Source organism: Meleagris gallopavo, chromosome 4 (assembly GCF_000146605.3).
Source record: "Meleagris gallopavo isolate NT-WF06-2002-E0010 breed Aviagen turkey brand Nicholas breeding stock chromosome 4, Turkey_5.1, whole genome shotgun sequence".
NCBI classification, from domain to species: Eukaryota; Metazoa; Chordata; class Aves; order Galliformes; family Phasianidae; genus Meleagris; species Meleagris gallopavo.
The window spans coordinates 16,967,096-16,980,833 of record NC_015014.2 but is presented as its reverse complement, the minus strand read 5'-3'; the positions used below and the strand labels follow the sequence as shown (position 1 = coordinate 16,980,833).

The following is a 13,738-nucleotide window of genomic DNA, read 5'->3' as shown; positions in this document are numbered from 1 at the left end:
TCTGCAGGTAAGAATTTCCCTGTGCTATGGAAAAATCTACCTTTTGGGTATGCTGGGGGCTCCTCAATTTGTATGGAAAATAGCTTTCCTAAAGGTAATCTTATAGAGACCTAGTTTTGGAAGTCAAAAGAGGAAATTGGACTGAGGTATAAATTAACAATACACCAGAGCTAAGTAAAATGAACTTGGAAAATATCAGCCTCCCCCTCCTTCCTGAAAAAGGCAGCCAATTCAAAGAAATAAGAGTTACAAATTGAGGCAAAAAGACTTCTTCAGTGTACTGACATGGCTATCTAGAAGAATATATTGATTAGGTACTTGGCTTTTTGAAATTTGTCTCACAAAAATGTTGATCTTGAAAGTTCTGAAGCAGATGTTTCTTCACCATGTAGGAGTGCTATGATGCTTATAGGTCATTATTAGGCTGCATTTCATCTGCCTATGCAGCCCTTACAGTTACAGCTACACAAAGCCAGCAGTCATTGTGGCTCTGCCACCATTTTAGAACTATTTGTCTAAATATGAAATTTCTAATTCCATGATAGGTGGAGGTAAACAACTTTGAAATCATTCAGATTTGATACATGTGCCAAAACCCAACTGAGTGGGGCAGATGGTCACTAGAGCAGGTTGGTTTGGGAGACAAAATTCAGCTCTGAGCCTTGCTGCAGACTGCCTGCAACTGTGTTGGGTACAGCTTGGGCTCAGATACAGCAACGATCACAGTTGAGTGAGTGAATAGGGGACTCCTATTTAACTGCTACAATAGTTGGCCGGTGAGCAGGCATCAGCTGAAGCCTCAGTTGCTAGAGCTCTGAGCCCAAGCTTCACCTGACCCATGAAGTGTCACACATGCAACAGAAAGCCTGTGGTATGGAACTTCTCTCATTGGTATCCACCCAGCAAGTGACTCAGCTTGTACATCCAATGCTGAAAAATCATTTAAAATATAAGACCCCTAATAAAATGAACAGATGGCAACACCTTCTCCTTTGTAGAACTTATTCATCTCTAAAACAGGGCTAAACTTACGATTCATTCTCAAAGAGATACTGGTAATATAGATTGAAGCAGTAAGTACAATTTGGATGCTTAAAAAGTAGTAAGCTGACTGCAGCCCAGGACTTTTGATTAAGTCAGTATGTTACCAGTGCCTTTCAGCCAGCCTAAGAACAGCTAAAGTATCTAATTGGCTTATGCCAACTATTTGATGGTCCAAGAGCAACCTGCAAACTACTTGTCTACTTCAGAAAAAAACTCAAAACTATCTTTATGTTTACCCTAATGTAAAAACATCTAAGGGACAGATCAGCTACTAGCTTCTGTTCATTTACAGAGAGTTTAGAAATCTGTGTTTACAGTAGTGGGAGAAGCTTATCTCGTCTTATCTCTTTGGTCATCACTTCTTAGAAGCTTTGAACATCTTCTCTTGAGCTCCATTATAATTTCTCCCAGCCATCATTTTCAGAAGGAACTGAAAGAAAAAGATTAGACATGTGATTAACAGACTCAAATAACATATTAGAGAACAATTGAAGAAAAAGCCAAAAAAACAATATCAAAAGGGTCAACAAGCCAGTGCACACAATGTTCACAGTTGCAAATATTGCAAATACGACATGAAACCAAACTCAGTGCACTCCTTTCTTTGGCCCCTCAGAGAAAAGCTTTTTCCTGTTTACTTGCTGCCAACATGGTATTGTGCCCTGCTATAGTGGTCCCAGCATCACTTTCAAATTCCCCTGATGATCTGTGCCCCTGGATGCATTATGATGCTGCAGCATCTGTGAGTACAACAGTCCCACCCCCCTCCATAATCTCCAGCACATGGGAGAGAGGGGAACCAGAGGTCCCAGATCAGGTGACTTTACTGCCAAGACCTTGGGACAACACAGCATTAGCCACAAGCACAATGAAATGGAGGCACAGACAACACCCTTAACAGATTTTCTTGACTCACCCGAGGCTTTTGGTAGCCTTTTCTTTCCAGGAACTCCTTAAAGGCCTGTGTACTGTAGAGCTGTGCAACTTCTATCTCCTAAATTAATTTCCAGAATAGATGAAAAAGCATTCAAAATTCATTTTTATTTAGGAATGTGGGATCAGTACATAAACTATATGGTGTGTATCTGTCCAGATGTTATAACTAATCTACCAATAATTTAACTGCAAACAGCATTCTAATTCAGATTTGATTTGTACTTTTGAAAGAAATAAGGTTGCTTAATGAACTTGAATTCTTTTGCAAATTATAACCTATAGCCCTGTAAATCTGATACCCCATGCTAGACAAAGTCACTTTCCCCCATCATTTTTTGCTAAGGAAGGAAGGGAGGGTCACTATTATGAAAGTAAGCACACCTCCCATCAATAGTATGTGGTGTAATTCCAGGGGGAGGTGGACAAGATTAGCTGGACTTCCATTCAGCCATGAACTTGACTTTTATTTTTAGGCATAATTAACACAACCAAGACCTTTGTCTTGGCGTTCTCCTGCACGCAGTTATTCCCAGGCACCCACTTTGCAAAGCTTTCTCCTCTGGTTTATAGGCAGCCCCTTGCACAGGCACGGTTTTCGTCATGAGCAACTCAGCTTAACCTTTGGAAGGAGCGCCCCCTACAGCACGAACAACGTCCTCCTTCCCTTTTGTGCTCCTAGAACAAAGCATGGAGATAGAGTAATTTTATGAAGATGAAAATAAACCTACATCTAAGATAAACCCATCAGTAGAAAAATAAGCCTGCCTGTTCTTTCAACTCCACCAACACATAAAAATACTGAAGTATAATGCTAGCAACCTTTATTTCTCAACACTCCTTAAAGTAATTTGGGTAGGCACAGTACCACAGCTGAATCCAGCTCCTTTCTAAAGGCAGTTATTTTAGTATTGCAAAACAAAGAAAAACATCCTAGAGTGTTCTAAAACACTGATTGCTGGCTTTCAGCATGTGAGTGCTTTCTGGCCATATATAGTATTAAGTGCATTAGAAGAACTAGACTTAATTTACTTCAATTAAGTCTTGTAACTGTGTGACTTCTAGAGCTATTGCCCATGTAGGCGCCATGAAATCTCAGCCTAACCATATTGAATGAGCCTGTTTGAACCACGGTTATCTCTGCTCGGATGACATGGTTAGTTCTACATTTGTTTGCAGCTGTCAGGCACAATACAATACAGAGATGTTCCCATCATAATATAAGCTCTTCCATAGCTATATCACAAAAGAATGATGTTAGTTTTACATTCATGCTACCTTTTCACTCAAATGATGCTTTGCATTCCATTTTTTTTTCCCCTTTTCACTCTCACAGAGGCAAACAAGCTGCTACTGGGTGTCTCTATCCTCAAGTCATCTGAACATCAATTGTTTATTTAAGTGGTTCATTGAAAACCTGGGAAGGAGGTCTGTGAGGCTTATACTTTGAGAGTCAGAAGCTGAATAAATGTTTTTTCTGTTTCAAAACAGAGTTCCTGGAGTACAAGGTTATAGAAATATAACCCAAAACTGGCCTAACTTTGACCATTTACCTGAAATTGCTTAGCAGAGCTTTTCTGTAAAATCCTCAAGTTTTTACCTCAGCTGCTTATAGTCTTCTTCTAGGTATTCAGGGATTAAAAGAAAGCACAGCAAGAAATGCAGTTAACAGGAAAGATGGGGACTTTATAGTCATTGTCCAATGCTTCATTGTCTTCCAGTTGTTTCCACCTTCACCACTCTCCCAGCACTCCCACATCAATGCCACTAGTATACTCTGGACCAAGAAATTTAAGCGACTCCAAAGATAACACCTAAGAAACTGCTTTTGAGGTATGTCAGATATGATGTACCAGACTTAATCCAAAACTCACACAACACTGATCCACGTTTTCCACTGATTTCACTGGCTTTAGATACAAGTAAAACTGCTGAGAATTCTCTATAGTTTGATCAGCAAAAGGACTGTATAGTTATACCTTAAATAGTAGTCTTAGGTCTCATCCTCCTATTTTATTGCTCTACTGCATGTAAAAAGTAACCATTATTAAAGAATTTTTATGCACACTCTCTTTCTCTACGATAAGTGCATAGAAACAAACTCCTGAGTGCATCTTCATCAATATTCCAGTTCCCTCCTCCCTAGAAGAACAACATAATGAAAATCTCAGAGCAGGAAAAAAAAGCAACATAATCTTACTACTTTTTTCTTCCACATATTTCCTTCCTCAAACTTCAACTTATAGTACAACTGGCCAGATACTTGCATTTGCACCACAGCAATGATCATAGAATATCCCAAGTTGTAAGGGACCCACAAGGCTCACAGAGTCCAACCCCTGGATCCACAAAGGGCACCCAAAAGTCAGACCATATGACTGAGAGCATGGTCCAGATGCTTCTTGAGCTCCAACAGCCTGTGGCCATGACCACAGCCCTGAGGAGCCTGTTCCAGTACCTGACTACCCTCTGGTGAAGAATCTTTTCCTGATATCCAACCAGAACTCCACTTAAGCACCTTCATGCTGTTTCCTTGGGTCCTGTCACCGTTGGTAGAGACCAGCGCCTGTCCCTGTGAGGAAGCTGTAGGCCCTTCAGTCTCCTTTTCTTTGGGAAGAACGAACCAGGAGACCTCACCTCATATGTCTTCCCTAGAGCTTTCACCATCTTTGTTTTGGACACTTTCTAATAGTATTATGTTCTTTTTGTACTATGTCACTCAAAATTGCACACAGTGCCTAATATGAGGCCACACTAGTGCAGTGTTGGAGCTAAATAATGAAGTACACATTTCAGATAAATGAGAACTGCTCCCAGGTGAGGCAGTAAAATAGCAACTTGAATGTAAATGGATCCCCTGCAAAACCTTTCTGAGGCAAGTTTACTCTGCAGTGATTTTGTATCACAATATTTACTTCCTTCACATTTCAGTGGGCTGAGCCCTCTCAGTCATAACACAGAGCTGTATTTCTGACTTTGACTACTGGATTCATGTACCCAAAGCCATATTTTCACTTCTCAGACCTAGAGACATTTGTCCTAAACTAAGTAATTAGGTTTCCAAAATGAAAGAACAGACAATGGCAGTTTTATTTTACTTACCAAAGACATAACCCAATCACAAAAATGCTTGGTTACTTGCTTTGTATATTTGTTAAGTGGAGCTGGGTCACCCTGTGTGGCCTCTTTTTCTCTTGCTGCTACCTTCCTCTTGGAAAGAGAAGTACCTGGTTTTTTGCCTCAAGACTCCTGGCTGCTGCAAGTTTTAAAGTAATAAAAGATGAAACATACTTTAATTAGCTACAACAGTAGTGACTACACAGTTATTACTAGACAACAACCATACATCTTCGTATTAAAGATGGTGCAGTTTAGCACCAGACATGGCATGATTTTTGACAGGAATAATCTGAGCTATTTGAATTAATCATATAAAATATCATACTCATAAATATTAGGGTCATACCTGCTAAATCTAACAAGACAATCAAGGTTTGGATGAGAAACTTGGGAAATAGTCTGCCATTTTTGAAGTAGAAAATTCTTAAAAGTGGAGGCTTAGATATGTTTCTCATCGCTATGCCTTTTGTTTTATGGAAAACCTGGGAAGGAGATGTGAGGTTTATTCTTTGAGAGTCAGAGGCTGAATAAGTGTTTAATTGCAGAAAGGGCCTGGGGATAAAACGAGAGTGATTATATTTTGCCTAAGCTGATTTAGATTGTGAAATTAATCAGCAGCAGGAGGCTGACTCCTTATGGCTTTGTAACACCCAGAAGTAATCATGACTTCTTTCTAAACAGGTTGTGAAGTATCAATTAATTTATCATTGGTATCACTAAGGAAGTCGAAGGGACATATCTTAATGAAAATCATCCCCATGACAGATTTTGGGTAAAAGGGCTGGTCGAAGAGGTAAAATTTTAGAAAATGCTCATAGGAACACTAAGTCTTAGACAAAGATATAGACAGCAAGCAAATTAATTAAACCAGCACCAGCTGAGAGGGCTCGTTGTACCCAGTTTGGCTTTGTATCATTCAAATTCTGAGCAAGCTTCCCCACAGGAACCAGTTTCTTCTTTCCACACATCTCACCTCAGATAAGGAACATTTAAAGAGCCATTTGTATTGCTCTCCTCATCTTTTCCTGTACTCATCATGCTAGTATCTTGCAGCTTGTTACTTTTATTTGCTTGCCCTCCATATGATCCTGCCCCTCTTGATGAGTTTGGCTCTCCTGTTCATAGTCAGCCTTACTCTTAAATAAGATTTTGGGATTGAACATACCAGTGACCTCTTTGAAGAGCTGTAAGCCAAGGAAAAAGCATCTGTTAAAAAATACCTTATGGAATGAATTCCTTTTAGAGGCTGCGTGAAGGACTGTGCAACATGCAAATCTCTTCAAGTATACTAACGGTTAAGGCTGTTCATAGTTCAGAAACTTCAAGCTATAGACTTCTATCCTAAATCTCTAAAGCAGTAATTGCATCTCAGGCTGCTTGCCAGATCTTGGAATAATGCTCAATTTCCAGTCTCTATAATCTTCTATGGCAATCTGATATACTACAAGTGAGCTTTTATTTCAGTTGCTTTTAAGTTTTCTTTGTCTCAGTACAACTACTTATTTCATGACACCACTGCTCCAGTGAGAACAGCTTGGGAGAGCTCTGCTGTTGCCTGATCATAGAGAATAGAGACCTGACTCCCTTTTCTGAACTCAATTAATGAACCTTTCATCATCTTACTGCATCTAAGCCTTAGGGCAGTATATCCCCCCGGGGCAGTCTAAATAGCAATATAGACTGAGATGCTTCACACCCAGCAGTCCCCTTGTATTATATAGTATGAAGTCTGCCATTTCCAAAACAGTCTCCTCGCTCTCCCTTGTTCCTTTTGTGAAGTACTAGTGGTAAAAAAAAAACACACACAATTTTGTCACTGTAGTTGATCACAGTCTTCTGTTTGCAACATTCAAGTAACCAAATTCTGGAAATTCACAGATACAGAATGGAACTATCTGCTAGTTCTTGTTTGTATGAAACTAATTTGAAGCAAATTTGAAGAACCAGTCAGGGAAGAGGCTTCTGTAAACAAAATGAAAAAGAAATTAAGTAGTAAAATTATATCCTGCTACTGTGGGCATGGTCTCAACTTTTCAATTTTGCTTCCTGCCCTATGATGCTGATTTGTTTCAGGGGCTGGTGATATCTTAACACACAACATTCTGTAATCTTACTGCAATAGCACAGTCAAATTTCTTGGCCTCTTTGTAGCTACGTCCTGCAAATTACTTGCTGACAGTCTGGTCCTACTGTCTAAATCTAAAAAACCTTTCATATCACTAGCTTTATTTTTATTTTGAAAAGAAGTAAGGGACAGTGCTTTTTAGCATTTAACCAAAAATGCTGCACACCAGATTAGTTGCTTATTTCAACTTTCTAAAGAACATGTTTAATCAGGTGTACAACCAATGAATATACAGATGGTATGTCTATCTATCTATCTATCTATCTATCTATCTATCTATCTATCTATCGGAGCTTGGCTGATGTAATTATTATATTGCAGTAGGAAAAGAAAAACACTCACCCTATCCTGGGCTTGCAAAATAGACTCCAGTGGAGCAGATCTCCAGAAGAGATCCTTCCCCACTGGCAGTCAGCTCTTAAATGGGACTAGGAGAGGTGGAGCCACCCCTTCCTGCAGCCCAGGTGAATTGCCTTCACCTGTGCTCCGGTGGCTGACTCACTGCTCACCTCAGGTGATTAATCAGAGGTTCAGGCCGTGATTCAGCAGCTCCATACATCAGGATTATAAAAATCGTTGCCTTTAGGAAGATGCTTTTTTCCAAACACGAATAGAGCACTTAGGATGCTGATTCAGACAGTGTTCTATGCACACAATGTAATTCCTCCTGCTTTGCTGTTGAGGACTGATCTGGGAAAAAGAGACCTGTATTTTGCTGGACTTCTTGCTTTTGTTCCATGGAGCTGTGTATGAAGATTTTACTATGCTGCTTTTCAGGATAATTGAGACAGGTTGCTTTTTACCATACACAATCATGTTTTCAAATGAAGGAGAGAAGCCATCTCTGAAGTCATCGAGGCCTTTTCTCAGGAATATCCAGTGCTGGCCATTAACTGAGTCTGAGAACTCCAGTCTGCTTTCTTGGAAGTTGTTATATGACATTTTTGCCCTTCTGAAAGCAAATTGCATTAAGCAGAAATTAAATACCGGATTCCAATGAAAAAGAACACAGTACATTTGAAGTAAAAATGGGTATTCAACTGAAAGCATGTTCATCCATTCTAGCCAGCATTTTGCTGCTATTCAGCTTTAGAGAAAAACTTACAAAATACTGACTTATTCTGCGCAAATGAACACCTGCCAAACATCAGAACTGTCCACGCACAGAAATTCCTGGCACTTCAAAAATTTATAAGTAAAAAAAGTTCTGTGAAGTTAACAAGTTGTTTCAACACTCATTTTATACATATATACTGCTTCAACAACATCAAAATACTGTAAAGCTTAGTTTTGACTTTTCCCACCATTACAATGTAAATTGTGTTATACCATGTATATAGTCAAAATCACAGCCAATATAAGGTTTAGATAAAACAATTAAATTCAGACAGGAACCAAGCCAGCGCTTTCTGACAGCAGACTCTTCCATCAAGCAGTCATAGCTAAGTGTCCAGTCAAGATTGCCCTCATTCTTCTCAACAGCCTTATTTCAGCTGACAATATCTTTTCCAGCTTTCATTCACTGCACATGCAATCTTTCATTTGTAGCCTACTGAATGTTTTCAGCAAAATAGCTTCACCCATTTCAAAGAGGTAGAAATTGGTAGCTAAACCAATCTTTATTTTCAAGAGCTTGCAGATGCAGTGTTCAATTTGCATTCTCCAAGCAGTCTCCTGTAGTTGCAGGAGAGGGACATGGGCAGGAAGGCAGCCATGGCAGCCCTTAACAGGCAGGCTGGAGTAGAAGACTGTTTGCTACAGTGGGCAGAAGCTGCACTAACTGCCAGGTAGCAGAAATTCACACTGCCGGAGGAACTTCACAAGCACAGTAACAAGATGATTCAAAGTTATAAAAAACACTTTAATCCTTTTTGATCTGCAGGAATTAAATTGCAGGCAATAAAGTGTTGACTTACTATCCTCATCAGCAAACACTGTCTACTCAATGGTGATGTAAAGACTCTGCTTCAAAGCAAGTGGAATGAAAAAAAGACAAGCATTGCTAAACTTTTCTGCGCTAACCAGGTACTGGCATCTGTGCATCACCCTAGTTTGTCCTTGGCTTCACTCCCTCTTTGGATGCTAGAAAAGGTTTTCTTAATTTTCTGCCAAATCATTCAGCAGCTGAGAATTATGTCTATCTAAAACAAATGTTGAGATGCTGCTACAAAGCCAGGCACAAGCTGATTAGATTCCCCTAGTGATACAAAGTCAGGTCCAGACATTTTCAGCTACACAGAGTACACAGATAGTCTTTCACAGATGTTCCAGGTCAAAGTGCTAAGAAGAGCCTCCAAATCCTGCCAGAGAGATTGCCATGACAGTCACCTCTGTAGGAACAATTAGGCCAAAGATAAGCAATGCATTCCTACTTTTCTTCTTCCTACCCCTTCACAGAGCTCGGAGTGATGCAGGCAGTGACTGTGGACAGGTCTTGAGGAGAGGCTTTTTTGCCTTTCCACTTATAGGTGTTTATATCAAAGTACTGCCCCAGACACTGTAGAGGCTGGATCTGTTGACATACAAAAATACAAATGGGAGCAAATATTCAGTCCAAATGACCACTACATCCCTGACAATACTTTCATCTTTGCAGTATCTCCTGAGTGGTACAGAGGTTCTGGATATATAGTGCAACCTCTTCAGTCATTTTATGAAGTCTGTGACTCCCTGTCTATGGGATTTTTTTAAATACCCTCTCTTCTTATCTTTTATAAGACTTCACATTTGAAAGCCTTTTACTTGGAAGACTATCTCCTTCAGAGCTTGGAGCACCTGCTGAATTGGGACACGGAGACCACACTGGATCTCTAAGGAAAAAGTATTTTGTTGCTTCAGCCCAGCCTACCCATGTTTTGATGTGCTGTCACTCATTCTTGGCTTGCTTTCATGTCCACAAATCTTTTTTAATGCAGATTTCATAGTTTAAACCATAAATGGTCCTACCAGGTCAGACTGCTCACGAGGCCTGTGTGGTTAGTTTTATGCTTACCTGTATTAGCTTACTTCAGCAGTAGTGTCAGTAGCAACTGACACACTATTTAAATTACTACTTTCAGTGCCTTACTAGTACTGCCCTTGCTTGCTAAAGCAAACAATACCAAACAGCATAAAAGATTTTCTTCAGAGATAATCAGCATTATTCACTTGTGTTAGCAATGCCTCTAGACAAAGCAATTCCTGTGTCTGTAAAAAACACGTTCTAAGAAACTACTGTTAAGTACCACAAGGACTGTAAAGAGAGAAGTACATACCTGGTATTTACAGATCTATGAAGATACCCTAGGCATGTTATTCTGCAGCAAATGGCAAACAGAAAGCTACTTCAGCATTACTCTGCAAGAAAATCTCCAGAAAATCTTAACAACCTGGAAGAAAATATGCAGAATTAATACTTCTATAGTATTACTTCAGATAAGGCATTTGTTTTAAGTCCCTGCTGGCACAGTACTCTAGGCTTGTTTCAAGAGGGTTATTGTGGAAACCAGATCCACAACTCTATCTGCCTACAACAAAGGCTTTTTCACAGAGAGATATACAGAGAGCTGTGTATCTCTGTGGACTCCGGAGAAAAAAAAATTGGAATTAAAGCAGAATCTTATTTTGCCACAATATATATGCTCATTTTTCAACACCAGCACTTATTCAGGAGCTTTCAAAAGTCTTTACTGCTGATTAAACACGACACAATATACTGTTCAATATGCCTTTATTAAGTGTTGATTAACATTGCTCTCCAGGTTAAACGTAAGAAGTAAACATGGGCTAAGTATGGTTCTACCACTGCTCCTGGTGCATTTGACTAAAGACACAAACTGGCAGGTGAATTCTAAAGAAATTACTTAGGACAATTAAATTACATTGCAGTAACTCTCCTCAGCAGCCTCTGGAATACATGCTGCTAATTCCTGACCACATTCTCATTGTGTTGCCTAACCATATGTGCATACTGCATACTCAAACAGATTGCATAGGCATCCCAATACCTGTAGACACTGGGTTGATATTCTTGCTGATGTCAAAATACATTTGCCCACCATCATATCAGTGTTGTTGTCTTCCACGCTATCCTAGGCAATAAGAAAAAATGGTAATAAAATTTTAAAAAGTCAGCTCAGGGCAATATTATGGTGTTACTTTTTCAGTTGCATAGGTCATGCAGTCATACAGTGATCAGACTGGAAGAAAAAGGGAATGATTTCAAGGTAGTCTGCTTTAAGGTGAGCTCTGCTCTACATCTCAATCTAATGCTAAAGCACAAGCACAGTAGCAGTCAGTGAAATAAAATATTTCACTGACATTTCCACATTGATCTCTGAAGCAGGTATTAAAATTTGCACCTGCGCCTGACTATCTAGAACCACATTAACCCGCTATGCTAGCAAAGCAGTTACTGATTAGGTACTGATGGATGTTGCATGGGATCATTCACATGAGCAGCAAGTACAAATGCCAGCAGGACATGTGCAACTGCAGATATTGTCATAGAACCATAGAATCATTAAGGTTGGAAAAGACTTCTCAGATCACCCAGTTCAACCCTCAACCCACTCCCACCATGCCCACTGACCACATCCCCCACTGCCCCATCTCCACATTTCTTGAATGCCTTCAGGGACAATGACACCACCACCTCCCTGGGCAGCCTGTGCCAATGTACTAACGCTCCTTCTGGGAAAAAAAAATGTTTCTAATATCCAACCTGAACCTCCCTTGGTGCAAATTAAAGCCATAAGGGACAACATGTTGTCCTATCAGCATGTTTCACGTATTCCCAGTTTTGGTCCCCACCCCCAAGCCAGCACTGCATTACAATCTCGGAAACAGCATCATTAGACTAAATGCTATTTTTTTTAAGCATCTGTTACTTTCAAGTTCAGGCCAATATCACTGAGCCAAAGGAATATGATTTAAGTAGTAAATAACAACTAGGTCTCTTTTTGATCAGTGCTAACAATCCGAAAGCTGCTTCTCAGAAGTCATGCTGCTAGCTACCCAAGGGAAAGCACGTCTATGGTGTCAAGTAACCTTAACTCATACTACTGATCCAGCATGGAAAATCCCTAGAGTTCATATGGTTGTGCAGAATTATTGCTGCTTCCTGTAAACCACACCTCTTCCAGCAGTTAGTGATATTCAACAGAGACCATGCTGTGGCAGAAATGATGGCATTCAGTAAGGCAGATAAGATACCTGAAAATACTCCACACCTCTGCACCTTTACTGCAAATAGTGATTTTACTGACAGATCCAGACCTGAAAACAAGCTCCATGCTGCTCTGGTTTTGAGAGATGTGACAGCATTTACTGCTGTTTCTACATCTGCATGGCTCATCTTCAGTTTGTGAGCTAGAGCTGATCAAAGAGCTGTGTTTGCACAGACCCAAGCAGCCAAAGACCCAGCAGCTTCTACACTGATAGTGGACAGGGTAATAAAGGAAACCCACTTGCTTACAAGACAGTCTTTGGCAAGTGAAATGCAACTGCCATGCAAAGGACAGGTCAATGCTGCAGTCACTTAAATATGTGACTTTTAATCTCTTATAACGTTCCTGTGAACTTTGGAGAAGGCTTCTTTCCTGGACCTTGCCACAGTGAAGAATCACATCTGGAAGCCAGGTTCCTCCATTTCCTGAGAGATATGACTTTAAGATCACAAAACCAAATTCTCTTCTCAAAGAACACAGATTTCTTGTGTGTCTCAGCATTAATTTCTTTCCTTAATCCTAAACCATATTCTTCTGTTTCTCTCTCTGAAGAAAACTTCAGTCCCTTAACTTGAAAGCTGAATATTGAATAATCACCATCTTAATCAGTGCTTCCCAGAACAGAATCCCCATTTTTATGTCATCTGTCCTGTCTGTTATTTGCTATACTGAAACCAATTTCTACTGCTAGACAATCAGGCAATTCATAAGCTGCCTTTAAGCACAGATGGCTCTCTATTACAAACCATTTTCCAAAATCATTTGTAATAATGATAATAACAATAAATCAGTAATTGGCATTTTTGCTCAAGACACTAGCTGAAATTGTATCTAACCTGAAAAAGACATGAAAACACCACAGCAGAAAATACTTCATCTATAATGATAGCAGCACAGCAGACAGACCATCGTTGTTCCAGCAACATTTTCAAAAAAGTCTTGATTACTCTATCAATGTGGAACTGATCCAGAGCTTATCGAGCATTTTACAGAGACGATGTTACTCAAATCTAAAATACGTGCCTCCATTTCCTCTGCTTCTTATCAGTTTTGACTGAACATGACTATGGCAGAGGAAGGATGCCCTGCTGCTCCTCTTCTGTATGAGGTTCACGGTGTTCTGTCAGGTGGTAATACTAAGGAACAAAAAGACCGCTTTAGTTTTAATTGCAGGTGGGTTGCTGTGTCTGGCCACCACAGGTCTCTTGCTCTTGAAACAGACTTCGCTCAAACGCAAGGAGCCAGCGATGGGTTGACGGTTGGACAGGATGATCTTAGTCTTGTCGAACCGTAAGGTTTCTATGATTCT

General features: G+C 40.0%; 2 long non-coding RNA genes across 3 annotated transcripts; both read right to left on the bottom strand.

The window, feature by feature from the left end:
• Window positions 1-1,389: 1,389 nt before the first annotated feature.
• Window positions 1,390-7,604, bottom strand: LOC104910590. Of its 2 annotated transcripts, none has more exons than XR_002114084.2 (6): window positions 7,565-7,604; window positions 5,080-5,233; window positions 3,957-4,119; window positions 2,600-2,655; window positions 1,961-2,038; window positions 1,390-1,474 (listed from the first exon to the last, which is right to left on the bottom strand). It is a non-coding gene; the product is annotated as an uncharacterized LOC104910590 (long non-coding RNA). The 2 variants fall into 2 exon arrangements; XR_004159507.1 differs by lacking the exon at window positions 7,565-7,604 and adding an exon at window positions 6,071-6,449.
• A 133-nt stretch (window positions 7,605-7,737) lies between these two features.
• LOC116216615 lies at window positions 7,738-11,397 on the bottom strand. Its single transcript, XR_004159739.1, has 3 exons — window positions 11,209-11,397; window positions 10,477-10,590; window positions 7,738-8,174 (listed from the first exon to the last, which is right to left on the bottom strand). It is a non-coding gene; the product is annotated as an uncharacterized LOC116216615 (long non-coding RNA).
• Window positions 11,398-13,738: the final 2,341 nt, after the last annotated feature.